Source organism: Strix uralensis, chromosome 18, assembly GCF_047716275.1.
Source record: "Strix uralensis isolate ZFMK-TIS-50842 chromosome 18, bStrUra1, whole genome shotgun sequence".
In the NCBI taxonomy this organism is placed as follows: Eukaryota; Metazoa; Chordata; class Aves; order Strigiformes; family Strigidae; genus Strix; species Strix uralensis.
In genome coordinates this window covers 9,544,959-9,563,898 of record NC_133989.1, presented here as the reverse complement: position 1 = coordinate 9,563,898, position 18,940 = coordinate 9,544,959, and the positions used below count along the sequence as shown (strand labels likewise).

General features: G+C 52.0%; 1 protein-coding gene across 2 annotated transcripts in view; it reads right to left on the bottom strand.

Annotated features, from left to right (window-relative positions):
- The window catches only part of B4GALT5 (beta-1,4-galactosyltransferase 5), a 39,562-nt gene that overhangs the window by 18,510 nt on the left and 2,112 nt on the right, over nt 1-18,940 (bottom strand). Inside the window, exon 1 of one of the 2 annotated variants that reach the window (XM_074888360.1) lies at nt 17,429-17,493. The exons of the other annotated variant lie outside the window; for it this stretch is intronic. The gene's annotated coding sequence lies outside the window, so the exon portion shown is untranslated. Of the gene's footprint in view, nt 1-17,428; nt 17,494-18,940 lie in introns of those variants that run through there. 2 annotated transcript variants of the gene reach the window in all.

The window sequence follows — 18,940 nt, the reverse complement described above, 5'->3', positions numbered from 1 at the left end:
TACCCCACTCCCCCTGCCAGGAGAGACAGCTGCAGGAGCCGTGGTCAGGCAGAGGGGCCAGGCAGTTCACAGCAGCCCTGCATGCCCGCAGCAGTATCAGCACCCAGCACAGCGGTCAGGCTTTCCTGAGGAAGGAGTGGGTCTTCCTCTGCTTTGAGATTTAGGGTTTTACTGTCACATTCAGCATTTTTCCCTGTTCATTAGTCATCAGCACTACAGAAGTGCAGAGAGGCTGTTTGTGAGTTTATCATGGTCTCACTGCAACATGCAGCTTTCTCCTACCAGCACTCGGGGCTCTGGAACAGCTGGACCCCATCTTGGCAAGGGCAGCCACCGCGAGCCCCTGCCCTGGGAACACACATCTCAACCAACAGTCACAAATCCATGTACAACCAGGGAAACTCCCACCGAACAAATCGCTTTGCCAGACATTCGGAGCAGGTATGAAGCACCCAGCAGAGCTTGCGGGACACCTGCGCGTGGGAGGCGTGACAGAGACTCTGCCAGGGGTGATGGTCCTGCAGGCAGCAGGGATGGGTGCTCAGGTCACCCCAGCACTCTGCCAGAGCTGGGAGATCCTGCCCACCGCAAACACCTCCTGCGGGCCCAGAGAAACCAGCAGAGTCATGTCTACCTTAAGTCTTTTGTTAAGCTCTCCCAGCAGATCCCCAGCATCAATTCAGCTCCATTAGCATTAGCAATACAAAGGGGTTTAATCAAACTAAGCCTCCAAGGAAGAGATAGACAGTTACAATAGTCTTAACTCATGAACCACCTAACTAGGAAATTTAGCAGCATCCCATTGCTAATACACCATGAGATCTCTGTGTCTATTAGCCTTCCAGTGGCACCGTATTCCCCAGACGTACAGAGTGCCAGAACAATTAAATAAGAGATTCCTATTAGTTTTAGGGAATTTAATATTAATGCCATGACTGTTACTTAGCCCTTCGCCTATAAATAGCACAGGAAGGAATAATTTGATATGTTAAGTGGTCTAAGAATTAACAGTGCAGCAGCAGCAGCACTGAGCTGGTAATTACAAACCACCATCCCCAAAATTGGCAAGTTTGCAGCCTGCACGTGCATGAAGCAAGTGGGGAAGACAGAGGACTGCAGCGATGCGCGACCAAAACCTGAATATGGGGAATTTGCATCTGAACTGTCTTAGAGAAAAATGACCCTGGGGAGGCAAGGGGTAAGAAAATTGAGATTATTCTGATAGTCCCTAAATTTTTTAATATACACATTTAGGATGGCAACTTTCAGTTGCAATCCCACAGCTGGCTGAGCTGGTGTTTGTGCAACTCACTTGGAAGAACATCACACAGATCTTAGGACAGCAAGAGGAGCACGACATACTCTGCACACACGGGAAAACTCAGAAGGTCAAGGGAACTCATGAAGCATTTGCAGCACCAAACCACCCATGGAAGGAGCCCTGCACCTCGGCAGCAGCCAGGGCTGGCGGTGGGACTGAGCTCCAGGTCACCCAGGCACAGTCCCAGCCCCAGGGCAGCCCAGCACCGCCGTGCATGGTACCCAGCTCCCCAGCACCATCATGCACCGTACCCGGCTCCAGGCAGGCGATGCTGCGGGTGGAGAAACCAGAGGACACAGTTTACCCGTGCGCCAGGGCAGTAATGTTGAGGACGGCTGTAAGATCACACAGGGCTTTGCAAATCCCAAGGCAGCTCAACTCCCGGGCTCCACTGCAATCCCTCTTTGCGAAGAAGGGCGTAGCGACATGTGCAGGCGAGAGCACAGAGCATAACAAGCATTTGCCCAAGTTAAATATTACCCTTCCTAGCGAGATTCGGACTCTCCTACTTTAATTGCGGTTCAGGAGATGCAATTGCACATGACTGCATCTCCTGTTTATTTTCCATCCCTCCTCTGCGGCGATGGGCAACGCTCCCCATCTACAGCCAGCCTGTCCTCCCCATCTTGCCTCCCTTCGCCAGGGTCAGAGCAAACAATTCCAAGGAGAAAGAGAGCATCAGCTGCCAGCAGATTTCTCCGCACACAGAGCATAAAAGCACAGCACTCACTGGGCACTTGTGGGCACCGCACAGTTAAATGCGCAATAAAAGGCTCTTCAGCAGGCAGAGTGAAATGGTTGCTAACCTCTCGGGCTGGCAGCACTGGCAGGCTGCTGCTGGCTACCGACAGCAAACATTTACAGTTCAGCATTTGTTCCTTAGGTTCATTAGGAGACAAAGTGGTGGAAATTCCTGCGTCCTGGACACCATCTCGATACAGCAGGAATCCTGACGCCTGAGCCCGATGCTCACGTAGGATCAAGATGAGGAAACGGAGGGAGAGCTTTGGGTAAAAAAAAAAAAAAAAAAAAAAAAAAAAAAAAGAATTAAGTGAACACTTGGGCAAGCAAGGCAAAGGAAGAGCAGGCAGATGCTTCCCAGAGCTGCCCCTGAAGCAGGAGGCCAGAAAAGGATATAGGTGGCTCAGGACAACTCCTCATCTCCCAGGTCATGGGAATCACAAGATAGAAAGGAAATCCTCAGCCTTAGGACATGCAGGAAAAAGGGGAAGTAGGATGGTTCTGTTCAGGAAATACATTCAATAGGGAGCTTTCATAGGGCTGTCCTTCACCACTTGAAGCAATCTAGAATACAGCCAGACCACGGCAGAGAATAGACGACAGGCTGTATTTGGATGTAAAATTTCCATATACATCACACACCATTTAAATAGATTTTGAAATCACTGACTTGTTAGTCTTCCAAATTAGGAGATTTACTATACCCATCGGAGAGCATAAAATTGTCAAGATAAAAACAACTTAACGGAGTTACGGATTTACTGACTCAGTTCACACAGTACAAACTGCACAGTCTGAAGTTTTAACACCCTGACTTTGATAGAGGAAAAGAGAATGGGATTGTTGTTTAGGATATTCCCCAAAACCAGACAGAGACCTGATTTTTCAAGCATGTTTTACAAGTTCAGCATGGCTGAACAAAAAGGGTTATCACATGTACAGCCTCATGTTTGCTGCAACTGAGCTGTTCCAAAGCCGGGGGTCTGAGATGTTGTTTCTGGTCAGCGGTTTGCCTCTTAGACCAGGCTAGACCATCCCAGTTAACACACATGAAACAATATGCCCTTCCAGCTGTCATGCTTAAATGCAGGCACAGGATTTGTGGTTACAGCATTCGTTCTTCGCTCCATTCAGCAAGACCCACAGCACAATGTCCACTGCCATTTATGGCTAAAGCATAGTCCAGTTCCTATTTACATCATCTTTGTCTCTCAAAAAAAAAAGATTACCACGAGGAAAGTCCTGCTCCCTGTCTTGTTTGCCCATGACGCACGCGTCCCAGCGGACCCGCTTCTTGCCATCGGAATCGCAAAACCCAAGGTAGAAATTTTTGTCCCAGCCGTGCACTTGCCTAGGCCAAGCCGCTGGCTGCTTCGTGTCCCCGACCTCGGCAGGGCAGGGTGCGCCGGTGGGGACACACCACAAGCCACCCCATGGGAGGTGCAAGGCAGGTCGCAGAGTGAGCGCAACCCTCAGCCCATACTAAGGCACCAACCGTAGCGACACCCAAGCACCACGATGACTGCTCTCATCAGCCGGCACTGTCCACCACCGAAAGCCACAGGCTTCCATCTTACTGGACAATGGGTGTTTCAACTCCTTGCTGGGGCTAAAAAGCCTAGAGCCAGGAGCTCACACCGTAATATTGTGGTCAGTACCTGCTAGTGAAAATAAAGTATGCTGCAATTGCTTCAGCCCTGAAAGTATAAAGGCTGCTTTGCAGCAAGCATGATTTGCACTGTGGAGCCTGCATCTAAGGAGCGATCCTTCTGTAGCAATACCCCAAGACTGTCCCTGTTGTGGTCTCTTTTCCATACTTTGCCAGGTCCTGGGAAACCAGCCCTTTCAGCAGCCAGGGAAGGAGCACTGCCACAGCCCCACCTCCACACTATGCATCAGCCTGGCTCGTCCGCTGAAGAGCCCGTCAGCCCTTTCAACTCCTAAAAAAATTCTCCAAGCTGAAATTCTTCAATCACGTGGGATTATTGTTGTCAGAGATTTTAAAAGGCAGCAGCCTGGAGCTCTCTGCCAAGGCTACTTTCACCATACAGTGCCATTACGATCCACAGCAGCTTGGCCTCCACAGTAAGATTACACAGTTGTTCTTGTCTGCAATAATTAAAGACTGTACTGCAAACAGTCAGTACAGCTGCTGTGTTTTTACAGAACAAAAAAAAAAAGCTATCAGAGAGAGGATGCAACTTTGAAGTTCCAACACACAGACCATTACCTATGGGATTTTGTAAGAACTCTGACGTCCTAAGATATTTATTAGCTATGTAGCCTTGAAATACTTAACATTTTTTTATATGGTTTTCTTCCGCCTGACAAGCAAACTCGTAATACAGCTGCTGTAAATACATTAACCAATTCCATTATCAGAGTAGGGAATGACTTCATTGGAAATAATTCATCCCTCTATCTATGAACTTATTTAGCACTTAACTAAGAGACTACACATCAAATCACAGCCTGCATGATGCCTTCCTGTGCGTCAGCAGGAAAGCAATGGCACGAGAGCCTGTTTGGGATGCCTTGAAGAGGGGAAAATGGAAAAACCCGTCACTCCATCACTCCACACCGCAGACCTCTGCCATGCACCTTGGGACCAGACGCCGGGGCTCGGCACATGCCAGCCCCCTCTCCCAGGAGAGCAGGACAGGGATGTGCCATGCCCTGTGGCTTCCCCCCAGGATCACCCTCCTCTCCCTCCCTCTGCTGACTCGTCCCTCCTGCCCAGCCATGGCAAACATTTACTAACAGTGCTGCCGTCCTGGCGCCAGGCATAAGAAAACCCTAAACCTTATCATAGGAAGGGGGGAATAAAGTGCCCTGGCATCAGAAACCAGATTCACACCGCCCTTTACCACAAGCACCCCACTTGCAGAATTGTGCCTAATGCACTACCATTAAGTTACATATTAATCCTAGATAAGCAGAAACAAGGCTATTAAGTGAGCGAGCTCAGGCTCAGGGATAAGAGCGTCCGCAGGCTGAAGCTGTAACCAGGGTTCAGGATCCACCATGGGGTGATGGGGACATCGCTGACTGCAAGTGACAGGAAGTTGGTGGCCTCCAGACTCCCATCCCACCAGGTTTTGTTGGGTTTATACAAACAGGGGAAAAACTCAACACAAGTTCAGCAATACCGGTTGCCTGTGAGCAGGTTGCAGGGCTCCAGGCACCAAGCCTGGCTACTCACAGCCTCCCAGCAGCACGGGGCACGTGGTGCCCTGCCTGTCCCAGTGCAGGCAGAAGGCAGCTGTTGCTGCCTTCTCCTGCCCCGAGCCACCAGCCCTCATCTACATGGTGGCTCTGCAATTCCTTGGAGACTTCCAAGCCAAAGTTCTTCCATATCACCCCTCCTTGCAGCTGTGAAGAGGGACAAGCACATGTGGGGGCATACCAGGGAACAGCAAACACCCCCTCCCTTCATCCCACTCCCACACAGAAACACCTTTAGCTCCTCACACACAGCAGCAGCTGAAGTTTCTTAAAGAGAGTTGTGTGTTTACCAAAGGATCTGACCACTCGCTCAATGATATGAGCAACAGGGCAGGGGGTAGAAAAAAAAAAAAAGCCTAATCAATTCCAGCCTGCCTGTGCCCAAGAGTCAAGCTCTGCAAACAGGAGTCAGACATCCGGCTACCTTGGAAAAGATAAACACGCTGGGAATGGGAGGCCAGCACTCCCTGGGTTGAACAGCCCTCCCCAGCCCCGCGTGGGACACGTCTCCCCTGCTCGGCTGCACTGCCCCAGCTTGCCGACTGCACAAACTCCTTGGGATAAGGAGGTGGCACTTGGCCAACGAGGAGGTGAATTAATTTCTAAGAGGTGGGCATGTCCCTCGGTTTCGGTTCAGGAGCTGGGTTTGGACGCAGTGGCTCCGATAGCCCATCCACAGGGGCTGGAGTGGGCACACAGCACCCAGAGGCTGCTCCAGCCCCTACCACAGCCTGCACACAGGACTCAGGTGGGCAAGAGCAAGACAGAGCGAGAGCTGGGGAGCAGCTTGGTGCTTTGTCACTGCAGCACAAGGGTGGGCTCCGGAAAAGCTGGGAGCATGCTGGCACCCTCCTGCATGACCAAATCCCAGTGGAGAGACACCACAGCTGAAGGGGATGCTCAGCCTGCAAATGGGGAGGGAGGGTGGGATGGCTCAGAAATATGACAACTAAATGCAAACCCTGGCCACCCCCTGCACTGAGGCAGTGCCAGTCCCTATGGCATCTGCCTGCCCTGGGCTTTCAGTCTCAGACACTGAGGGGGAAGCCCCTGCACTCACCTGAAGCTGTGGTGATCCTGTCATGGGCTTTCCTGCCCTGCCCCTTACCCAAGCAACTCCCTGTGACCATACACAGAGCCCAGAGGTACCAGCTTCCAATTTCTGTTCCCTCTCGCACCCAGCTCCCATTTAAGAGTCTTCCTGGCCCTCACTCCCGCTGGCTACTAAGTCACTACTGGGAAGTTAAACTTGCAAGTGCATCAAGTGTGCTCTGAAGTCTTGGGGATGGGATGTTTCCTTTGCATCCTAAAAAAACGTACCAAAACACAACGTATCTCAATGTGCATCTCAAAGATGCACCAGAACAGCTCCATAGCTGTCTCGGGGCCAGGCACAGGCATCACCTTGGCAGGCACAGGCAGACTCCACACAGGACAGCTGGAAGCAAAGGCAGCTTCATCAAGGGCTTAACAACCTTCTTCTCTCCCTCTGCAAATATCCTCTCACCTCAGACAGGCAGGGTTGACTACTGCAGACACTCCCAGGTTTGGGAGGGCACAGTGAAGCAGCTGGTCAGGACTCCTCCAGGCCAAGGCAGCCCTGAGGCCACAGGGAAGGAGCTGATCATGGCTGGCATCCCACAGACTCTGCCCACACCGGCCCCTCCAACCCACCAAGCATAGCACCAGCCCACCCTCCTCCTCACCAAGGCACCAGCCTTCCCCTTCACATGGATAATGAGATTTTATATTACACCAGTTTATCCACTCTAGATACACCATTTGTCCATGTCCCGTTTGCTTCTCCAAGGAATTACTGCTAAACACCATCCTCCTCTGCTCCCCCCATCCTCCACACAGCCAAGCCCTTGGCAGTGCTCTTCAGCAGCACCCTGCAATTTGGGGATTTTTGACCCACTCCTGAGATAGGTGCAGATGCAGTGCCCCACATACAAAGGTGGGAGACAGCAGAGAAATTTAATAGAGGTTGCTATTCTGCAAGTACAGCCTTTCCCTGACTGTAGCAGAGTCCTCTTCCATCAAAGCTGGTTTTTAGCGCTTTTGCAGGCTTGGGAACCGAGCTGGCAGGGGACACACCCCCCCAACCCCAACTCCAGAAGCCCACTGATACACCAGGATAGAAGGACACAAGCCTCACGTGGAAACTTCCACCCATGGGGTTTTGGTACCCATCAAACGTAAGTGACACCGAGAGCCCTGGCCGCAACCAGGAATCTCCTGTGTCCTCGGCAGAGCCCAGGGACATCACAGCTGCAGCCCGAGGCTGAGCAGGGGACGGCAGCTGGGGGAGGGCAGCATGGGGGGAAAGGGTTGGTGTCAGCACCCACTGCGAGCCCCGCTTCGCTATCAGCTTTCTGCAGCGCAGCAGCAAATGAGACAATTACTATGTTGACTGGCGTTTTTTCTTTTTTAATTAGGTGAAAGCAGGGTTAAACTAGAGCACCCTGAAGCTGGGCGGCCTTCCCAGCAAGCTCCCTTCATCTGCTCCCACCCTATGGCTCTTCCCAACTCTGCACAGAACAAACAGCCCTGGAGCTGCTGAACAGGGCCAGGTACCAGCAGACACCCCACCGCTGCAGCCTAGAAACCTCAAGACCCTTTGATACAACACAAGACACCAGGAAGCCAGCGCTGACAGGATGACTGCAAGCCAGCAAGCCTGCTAAGGCCTCTGAAACACAGAAGGATGCTTGACCAATCCTTTCCTGTAATTACAAATGCAAGTTAGGGCAGGAAGATGCACAATGGGTTTGGGCTGGAGGAGAACTGAGGCAAAGCCTCGTCTGCAGGTTTGATTAGTAATAAATGAAACACAGGAACACTCTGCACCCACCTGTCAGCCACACGAGAAGCTCGCCAGCCTCACACAAAGGCTCAGGCCAATGTCCAGGAGAGATGGGACAGCTGGCGACTCCATGCCTGTGGCACAGGTGGGACACAGCTGAATTTATCTCCCTGTATTTACTCCAACATTATCTTTGCTGCATCATACAGCGAGGCAAAAACACGAGGAGGTCCAAGAATCAGAGGGGAGAGAAGTTTACAGAGCCCCAACTCTGCTTTAAGCAAGGGGGAAGGAGCAGCGACACTGTGGGGAGCACCGGCACCTGCTGCTGCGTGAGAACTGCACAGGTTGGTTCACCTCAAAGCAGAAGTCACCTCCAGCACAGACTCCTCCAGACAAGCCATTTGGTTGGGGTATTTTCTGTTCTGCAGGCAATGCCGACAATCACATTCACGGAGCGGAAGAGCTGCGAGCTGCAGCTGCCCTCCTTATGTCAAATGGCAGCGAGATGGAAGGTGGTTACTGGAATAAACTTCTCTTTTTAAGAAAGAGGAAAGGTGATTTGAACCGCTGGCGTGTTTTCAACAGCTTGCTCAGCTAAGTTGGGACAGCTCACGGCATGCAGGTGAAGCGGCACAGGGTGTGCTCGCAGCATGCTGACCATGGGCATGGGGACAGGGCACCTGCAAGCACCAACACACCTCTCATGGCAAAAAACCCTTATCTTGCAAGAAAGAGCTAGCCATGCACCTTGGATGCCCCTGCCCTTCCACTCCAGGCACACCCTGGCAAGTCCAACCGCTCTTCACTGGAAGGTCATTTTAAACTGGCCTCAATATCTGCTTATAGCAACACTTCCTTCTGCCCACCTCAGCACACACGCAGAAGCAAACTTGCACACAGGTCTGCTGCTGCCTCTACCACCACCCGGCCCCCTCCCGCCCCGTGCACCACTCCTTGGGCCAGGCCGGGGTGCAGGCAGGGGCCAGGCACCCCTTTGCTCTGTGCCGGGACAAGCTGCAGGCAGGGCAGCTCCTGCCCATGCCAAGCTGAGTGGGAGCCCCATGGCCAGCAACCTGCTACCCTGGGAAATGGGGAGAGCTGCTCCTGGTGCAAGACGCGGGCTCCCACCACACAGCACAAGGAGCAAGTGCCTCTATGCTAAAAGAGCGGCAAGGAGCATCGTCTGCTTTATCTCTCTGCAACCAGCACGAGCACCTCTGCTGCCACAGCCGAAGTCCCACAGGGTCCCTGGGCAACGCTGCTGTGGGGACCAAGACAAGCGGAGAGGAGACCCTTGCGAGCTCCAACGCAGCTGGTGGCTACTGCAGGGGTGTGCAGGGCTCCCTGTGAAAGGACTGGAGAATCTGCAGAGCCACACAAGCTCACACAAAAGTCACAGCTGCTTTTCTAGAAGGTGGAAGCCTGACTGCCAAATACCAGAGCATCTCCCTTACCAGCCAGCACAGAGCTTTATATATCTGAAAACATGGTTTCAAAGAGAAAGCTAGAAAAGGAAGCCTTTTTCCCCCCAAATCCTCTGGGATGCTGAATGACTAACAACATTTGCATGCTCCTACCTCCCCATCGCTTCAGACTGGTTTTGCATTTGGGCACTGCTACGGTCTGAAACCTGCCTGCTGAACTACCCAGCTTCTTCGAAAGCAAGTCTTGCCGCACAGAAACACAGTTGAATATTCTCATTCAGTAGCTGGACTCCAGGCTGGCATTTTCAAGGGCTTTGATCCATTTCAAATAAGGCAATGAGCTTAGCCCTTGATTAAATACATAGCATAATCCACCTAAATCTTGTTAGCTGAGAAGCAAGTCACTCGTCTCACTAGTTGTGGGTGGCATTGCATTTCGCTGCCAGGCAAGCAGGGCTGCCTGCTACGTGAAGGTGCCCCTCAAGGGCTTGGCTCAGGCAGGCAGAAGCACTGGGGCAGCAAGAAGGCACACCACTGGCCACCACCACCACAGCAAGCCCATACAGATTCAAGGTACACAAGTTCGTGGGATCCTTCTGCAAAGCTTCCCCCTGTAACATGCAAAAGCCACCCACAGAAAGAGCTTGCCCCCTCCCTGTTGGAGGGCACAGGGATGGTCCCTCCAGGCTTGCCCTGCAGCCAGGGCAGCGGGCACCTGACAGCCAGCAAAGCCCTCAAAAAACGCACAGCAAGAGAAATCATTGACCCTGAGCGAGGGAGCCAGGCTGCGGCACAGAAAAAGGATGTGCTGCAGCTTTGTGGGCATTTCATACCACATCGGTCGTGTTTCCCCTTCCTCGGCAGGAATGAATCAGTAGCACAGCATTTGTAGAGCCTTGGCAGGAAGGCCTGGGTGCCAAGTGGGAAGCACGCCACGACAAGGGCAACTGTCCCTGCTGCTGGACAGGCAAGAGCCTGGCTTGGGGCAAGATGGAGGTGTGCAGCCAGGGTCCCTCGCACGCACACCCCGCTCCCAAGGGCGGCATCGCTGTCTGGCTGCTCTGGTCAGCTCTCGCCGGCTGTGACAAGGAAGAACTGCACCACTTCCCTCCGGGTCCCAGGCTGCCATGCTCCACTCCTCTGCACCTCCCAGCACAGACGCCAGTGTGGGTGCACACATGCTGGTGCCATCCCCAACAGTGGGACACAGCAGAACAGGGCCGTTTGGGAAGTCTGGCAAAAAGAAACCCTCCTTCCCAGGCAAGCCCCGCTTCTCTTCTGCTTGGCTCTGGGATAACTCTATAAGGTGAGTCTTTCAAAGTGCAGAGGCAGAATACTGAGTTGGGGAAGACTATGAGGATGCTGTTTCCCAGCCCCGAGGATGCTCTTTCCCAGCCTGGGGCAGAAGTCAGCATGACCCCACTCCCCACCAGCAATCCCCCCTGCAGCCGTTTCCACCCAAACAGAAAATCACACTAGGATGTGGGACAGGAGAGATCCGCTCCCGAGATTACAGTATATTTAGTATTTGAGTCACTAGAAGACAAATTCCCTGAAAAGCACTACTGGTCCCCATTTCCCTCTGGGTTTTGGACCCTGCAGGTGGGGACCAGCTCTGCAGGAAGGTGACCCCCCCTGGGAGCTGATCCCAGCCCAGAGGCAGGAGCCCTGCAAATCTCTGCTTCGTGCTGAATTAGCAGCTTCAAGACTTCCTGCAGCAGCCAGGCACGTTTCAACAGTCACTGGAAGGATTTTAAGTTAATTTAACCATGTTAACACATTATGTGGCTTCTGTAATCTCAATTACCTTAAAAAGCCCAGGCACAGATCGAGGGGGGGGGTTGGGAGTGAAGGGAGGATGAAAAAAATTGATTTAAGAATTAGTAAGGAGAAAAAAAAAAAGGTCTTGGCACAATCCCAAAGCACAGTCTCAGGCAGATGAGGAAAAAAAAACTTCACAGGATTTCAAAACCAAAAAAAGCAGCCAACAGAGGTGATATCTGCTTTAATCAAATACTAGCCAGGAAGGCTCAGCAGAGCAGATCTCACCAGTCACCAGCTGGCATAGCAGGAATCAGCCTTTTGGCACTGGTATCCTCACCCAGAGCCGGGCAAGGGAAAGGGCTGCCCGCAGAGGAGCCGGGATGATCAATGACAGCAGTTGAGCATTGCAGGGGCATTTCACCGCTTCAGAGGTTGCTGCTATAACAATCTTCTCTGACTCAGCAGCTGAAAGGGACGCTGGGAAGGAAGCACCATAAAAAAAAAAAAAAGTCATGCATTATTAATATGGACTCTGGCAGCAAGACATGAGTTGGAAAAACACTGAAGGGAAAAAAAATATGACTGCAGAGTAAGAGCAAGCTGCATGTGTGGAAGCATGTCACACTCCTGGGGAGCTGCTGTGCTCGCAGGGCTGCTGCGGCCAGGGGCCACCCTGTGCCCCTCCGTGGGGTCCCCAGCTCCAAGAGAATCCCATGTTTGCTGATAGGAACTTAATATCCACTATTTTCTCCCTCGAAGCAGATCGCTGCAGCCCTAGTGCAGAAAACACCAGAGGCCTTGGGCGTGGCCCAAGTTTCAAGCTACCACAGCTCTGGGCATTCCTGCCGTGGAATACAGCCATTTCAGCCAGTCTGCTTACCTGTGGTCTGTGCATCACTTGCCGACTGCCAGCAGCTTCCCCTTTGCTTCCCAGCCCACGCAGCCCCCCAGCCCTGCCCCAGCAGAGCCCTGGCCACGCTCCTGGGTATTTTAGCAAGAGCAGCCGTTGCACAACGCACCCAAGGTTCCTGCACCACAGCCTGCAGCCTCCTGCCAGCGTGCCCACTGACGCAGAGGGTACAAGAGGGACTGAAATGCTTTCCTTCTCCTGCCAGGTAGGTGAGGGGGAAAAAAAAAAAAAAAAAAAAAATCAGTTCGCACTTGACTGGTGCACTGCAGTGTTTGCTTTCCTCTTTTACTCTTTTTGCTTTGTACATATTTTTTTTTTTAGAGGCACTTTATAAACATTAGCATTCACGTAGCCTCTTCACCACTTTCCATCCAAAATCCTTGCTCAAGACAGCCTCTCCCAACCTGCTGCTGAGGGGAGACACCATAAATTAAGAGCACATGCTCCCCTATCACAGGCATCACACAGACCTCCGCCAGCTTGTCCTCCTCATTGCAGGGTAACCCTCTGATTCCTGCACAGGAGCCTTTTGGCAGCGTATCAGCATATTTAAAGTTTCAGCCCAGCTTGGTCCCCAGCCTCTCCAAAGCAGAGGAGGTGGCTAACACAGTGCCAGGATTCAAGAGGTTCCTCTGATTGTTTGTATGGCGATAGCATTCAAGTAAAACCAATCAATTATTTTGCCATAAAACTCCCTAGATATGCAAACAAACACTAGCTGAAGACTGCTTATACCATAGTGCAACCTGCAGCTGTGCGACAGGGCTTGTTGCCTGTATTTGCTTTCTTCCATTACGTGTGCAGCAGCATCCTCCATACAGAAATATTTCCCAACCTTTACCTTTCAGATTAGAAAGGCACAGGGAGGGAACAGCTTTGCAGGCACCATCCCACACGCAGCAGGCTTGGAGCATGCAGCCCAAGAAAGCATCGCACAGACACGCGCCCGCTCATCAGGGCAGGAAAAGAGCTGTTTTCTAACACAGCAAGCTCCCACCAAGCAGGGAAACTGAGGTACAACCCAGGGAAAAAGCCCATGGTGCTATTTGAACCCACATCCGCTGGAAGCAGCCTCTTCCCTACAGCAAGAGACAGGGGGACAGGGATGGATACCCTGGCTGGGGTCCCCTCTGCTGCAAGGGAGGCTGGCCAGCACCCTGACAGCTCTTCAGAGGGGCCCCGGGACGAGACCCACATGTGGGGCAAGGGCTCTGGAGGGGCTTGTGCCAGCCTGGGGATGCCACACACAACCACAAGCTTGCAAAGGGAAGGGCGCATTGGTTTCACACCTCAAAACCAAAAACCTAGAAAAATGAGCTTGACGAAGTTATACGCAATGTGGCCACGTGCTTTCAGCTAAAGCCTAGTCCAAGCAAGCACTAACCCCCCTTCGCCTCCCTCGTGTAGCCAGGAGTGAGGTAGGAGATCAAACTGAGCTTCTTGCACCCCTGAAGAAATATTTACATGCCTTGGAAAAATAAGGTGTCAAGTAAGGTGAACTAAAGCTTGTGGCTTTATACAAAATACAGTCACTACAGAGCACAACGGATCCCCCAAACCTGCCTGCCTCCTGGGCACAACAGCCTGCTCCTTCACTTTCAGTTTGAGCAAGACCAGCCAGCTCACAAAATTCCTTTTGTAATGGAAAAAGGGCATCACTGCCCTACCTGTCACACTCCACACCATAGCTGCACCCACGAGGACACTTCCCACCAGGACGGGGGTTACACATGCTGTCCCTTCATCACCCCTGGGACCCTTCCAAGTAGCAGATGAGAATGGCCAGGAGCAGTTTTCCTGCCAGGTACTGACATCAGCTTTTTGATCTACCTTTCCTTTCAAAATAGCAGCTCTGGAGTAATGCTAAAAGCCCTGGTGTTTTAATGGTCTCAGTTTCATGTTCTCCAAAAAACACACCCGCAAATACCTCTCAAAAATTTTTGATTTGGGGTTTTTTTGCATTTCAGCAGCACAGTCCACTACACATTTTCTGCTCCATCTCTCAAAATAGGACTAATACCCACAGTATTTAGAGCAGGTGTTAGAAAACCTTCAAACGCACGTTAACCATCCTAACACACCAAGTGTTCAAAATGCTGTCAGATAAAACCATGGTCAGAACAGTCCAAGTGCAAAGGAGAAGGAAAAGCCAACATGAAAATAAACTTTACTAAAATAACCCAGCAAAGGTTTTGTCAAAGTAAACACACCTTTTATTGTAACAATGATGCTTTAAAAATAAAGCTGTTCAGGAAAGATTTTCTTACTCTGTATAGCTGTGTATTAGTTTCTCTTCCAGACAATTTATCCCTTAGTGCTGTCACAGGCAGAGCACAGGGCCCTGCAGAGCCTTACACAGCCGACAGCACATCAGCCCCAGCCAGCACCACTGGCTGAGGGTCACCCGTGCCACCCTTGTGAGGTTCCCCAGAATTTTCAATAAAATTAAGCATTTAAAGACTCCATGCACTGCTTGGATATTAAAATCCACCAACAGTTAACAGCATTCAAATAGGAACAAGTGCAAACATACAGCTCTCCACATTGCTCATCTCCATTCCCTGCAGTGGTCCCCAGGGTGTTCATCGTACCCTGCAGAGCAGATGCTGCCTGAGTTAATGCAATTAATGAGTCCACCTGGAAAAGAGGCAGACAATCAGCTTAGGAAACAGAGCAGCAGTGTCAGAGCCCTTATCTTCAGCAGAGCCAGCAACCACCTGAAGTGACCAAGCGCCTGGTGAAGCCCTGGCCTTCCACAGCTTCCCAATCCCATGAAGATCAGGTCTCCTGGAAGTCTAGGCTGACAGCACTAATAGTTTTGCTTTAAGGTTTGGTCTGCTGCAGATCACTGAAGTTTTGAAGCATTTAATTTGCAGGAATGAGCCAGTACATGGAAGCTTTTGTGGCTGCTGATCAGCTTCCACAAGCCAGACCTCCAGAGATAGATGGATGAAGCATGAACTCTTCACATACTCTCTGCAGTTGCAACACCCAGCGAGCCACCAGCAAAATAACCCAAACCAGATGTGCCTGACAGACAACACGGGTGCTTACAGGCAAAGAAAAACCTAGTAATTCACCTGCCCTCAAAGAAACCTTGTCATTTGTTAGCCTTGACCAAAAGGTGGTCTCCAACCAATGCTCTGCACCACCAGTGCCTTGGATGCATTGGCACAGGAGCAGCTCTCGGCAAGCTGGACTGCAGCCGCTCTCCTGCCTGCATGTGCCTTTTAGGCAACTCAGTGCTGGAAGAAAGCGATGCTACCAAAGGAGCTACTTCCCACAGCTGCCACCAGACTCCTTCCACACGCAGCACAGGAGATCCTAAGCTCAAGTTCTCGTATCAAGGAGCACTCAAGGATTTCTTACTACCCCCAGTCACTGTCAGATCCAATGACTGCAAAAACCTCAGTGGGATATGCTGTGAAACCGGGCTGTTCCTTCCTTAGGTTGTGAAATACTGATCTTTCAGGGAGAGGAGGGTGAAGAAGGGCAGCGTGGCCTCTGTTTCACAGTAAGATACCACACTCCCTTACACCGCAGAGGGAAGGCCTAGAAGATGGAAGCCAGGGCTACAACAGCACAATTCTCATTTCATTATTCCAAGCTGTACCTTCACCTTCTGTCCCTGCTCAGGCAGCGCCCAGTCACCCAGCAAGCCACCAGCAAACTCAAAAGGGCACCTGAACCCAGCCTCTGCCTGGCCGAGCCAAGGCCACTGCGGCCCACCAGCATGCTGCTCGGATGAGCTGGGCACCAGCACCCTGCCACAGCCGGCGTCCCCTGCCCCTCGCTCCGGACTCTGCGCTGTCAATCCCCCTTCAGCCTTCCTCTCTGCCAGCTGCTGAGTCTAACCAGGCTCCTCCTGCTGACATCCCCCTGAGAATTACACAGAAGACAAAAGCAGCAGCTACCCACTCCCCCACTTGCCTCACCTGGACTCACCAGCCCCAGCTCCGTGTCCCCATAGTGCCATCCCCCTTCACAGGACCAGAGCCACCACTTTTCCTCTGATCCTCACCACCAAGGGCAACTCAACCACTTCCCATAGTACCATGGTCCCCTCAATCTGGGGCAAGCCAGTGGTAGTGAAATATTTTGCCATTTTCACCCATGGAAATCCTCTGTGCTAATATTTGCCAGGCTGGTGCATTAAATAACCATGCTGGATAAGCCACATTCAGCCATATAATATTCTTGCAAAGGACCAAAGCAGCAAACGAGCTGTACAGAGGAAGCTGCTGGTCTCCACAGTACTGCTCTGCTGTCCACCAGAACGCAGCATGAAGGAACAGCGTTTCAAAGCACTCCTGCCTATCAAAATCAAAGATCTCGCACCATAAATGTAATTCAGGGCTAATGCTGCTACCTCATACCCTGTACGACCAGTCGGGAACAATTCCTGATAAGTTTTGAGGAAGTAAAGCCAAAGCGAATTACAGCTGTCTCACAAAGGTAACAATCTCTCACCCAATAATTTAAATTCTCTGCATTATTTTCCTACACCTGATCCAAACAAGACTCCTGTGCAAAGTAAAGTTTAAAAAAATAAAATAAACGTCTCCAACATCTAGAGACACAACAAGGGAAAAAGCCAAGAGCCACTACCCAAGCACCAGGGAAGGCCCCTGACCTTCCTCCTACCAGCCATGCAGCAACCACCCTCTGCACAAGGACCAAGTCCAAGGTCTGAGAAATTCCTACTGCTGTAGCTGGAGTTATCAAGATGAAACAGCAACTTGCAGCGCAAGCAGCTTGTAAAAGCATTACTGTTTTCAGTTGCAGGAAGGAATTCCCTTGATTTCCCAGGCCCTGTTAAAAGAGCACAAAACCAGCAAGACAAGACCTTTTCAGGGACTATAGCTTAGCTCCTTGGAGGACCCATGCTCCAACACCAGGATCCAGACATGGACAGAGTAACTCTGGCAAGCCCATTTCTGCACATTCTCTCTGGAAAAGGCATGCAGGGTGGTTGTCCCGGAAGGGCAAGAGCCTCAGTGCCAGAAATGTGCCTTGCAAAAAAAACCTGTCAAGGTGCACGCTGGATTCCAGAGCAAGACAAAACAGTTCACCCCATGCCAATCTGCTTATTCCAAAGATGAGGCCAGTGCGACAGCACATAATTAAAGCAGTCTGTCTCGCAGCCCTTTACCCTGCTGCCGCTGCTCACAAGAGCTCCGAGCAAGGCAGTGAGCAAAAGCGACCTCCCCACCCGTACAAGCATCACCTCGTACCTGCTGCCTTGCAGGGCCTCCCTGGCAGGCAGCAGGGACCTGTGCAGATACAAGAGCATCTCCTGGAGCCTCCAGCCGCTGCATCTCCACCAGCCCCGCCGTGCCTCGGCCCCAGCTCACCGCAGAGCAGAACAATCGGCCGCCTCATCCAGCGCACAATGGCCACGATGAGACAGACCCACATAATCACCCCAGCCAGGCAGGGACAAAAGCGAGCGAGCGCCAGGGAACAGCATGGAATAAAAGGGGAGGCTGCTGTATTTGTGCCATCAGCTGGGTCCCTGGTAATTTACTTTCCAAGGTGGCTGTGGGAGCCCAGGGATGTAAATTGTTAAGGTGGTGTGTGGGGAGGACACATGGGTATTGGATGCGACCGCTGGGAAGGAGGCGGCACTGGCTGTTTACATTGGATCACTCTGCACAAATTTGAGGCCACAAGAAAATTTCAGTTCCATAGGAGGAAACCTTGGTGACGGACAGAAATATGGAGCTACCCCAGGCATCACATAAACCAAGGCACAATGCAAACATAAGTCCCAAAAGCTCTGGGCTCCCTGTGGGTACCAAGCGTGGCGATTTGCTGACAGTAAACATTAATTTCTTCCTGCATTTCCGTCTCGAGCAGACCAAGGGCACGCTGGCATTATGGCATTACCTGGTTTGCAAGGAGCCAAACGCAACTGCCAGCTGGGCAACAAGCAACCCTGGGTAGGCAACCCACAGCCCAAGCTGGGCTCCCCTTCCCCATCCCCAAAGGGCACCAGGAGCAGTTTTCCAGCTTTTCCAGCCAGCAAGGGAGCCAGCAAGCGTGCCAGCTCCACGCCAATGCGCTGAGACAGCACCCAGAAGTGCAACTGTCCCAGTTTTCTCCTGGCACTGGCGTACAACTGCTCAAACACAACAAGCCTCAGCAACGCCAATGAATTTCATTCCCCCCCCGTCAAACCAAGGGGCTCAGGGACAGGCTCGGCCCAGCTCTACCCTCTGCCACGGTGACAGCACACCCTGCCACAGGGATGCCCGGATCCTCACTGCCATCCCATCGCAGGGCCGTTCCCGCCCAGAGGGGCTGACACTGCCCAGGCAGGGCAGGCTGGCTCCAGCCCTGGCACCGCCGGTCGCTGACCCCCACGAGCAGAGATTTGCTGCAGCAGACCCTTCCCAGCAGCCTGTGGCACGGAGCAGACGAAAGCCCTTCCAGGCACAGGCTTCAGCTGGTTCAAGCTCGCTTGTAGCTTCAGGTCCCGTTTATTTGGATTTTTTCTTTTTAATTGAGGTACGATCAAGGAATGGATTAATCATTCCTCTGCCCACGGTTTAGCTGATGAGCTGCAAGTCCTTCTTCAGCCACTTCCCCAACACATCCTGCAAGGGACAGTTTTAGGGCAGAGGCTTCTTCAGTCCCTTCAGTGACCAGAGAAAACCAGCCCAGGCCTACCCCACAAGGCAGCGGTGGCCTGGCCAAAGGCACCCAGCACACCCCACTGCCAGCATCTCTCCATCACACACCAC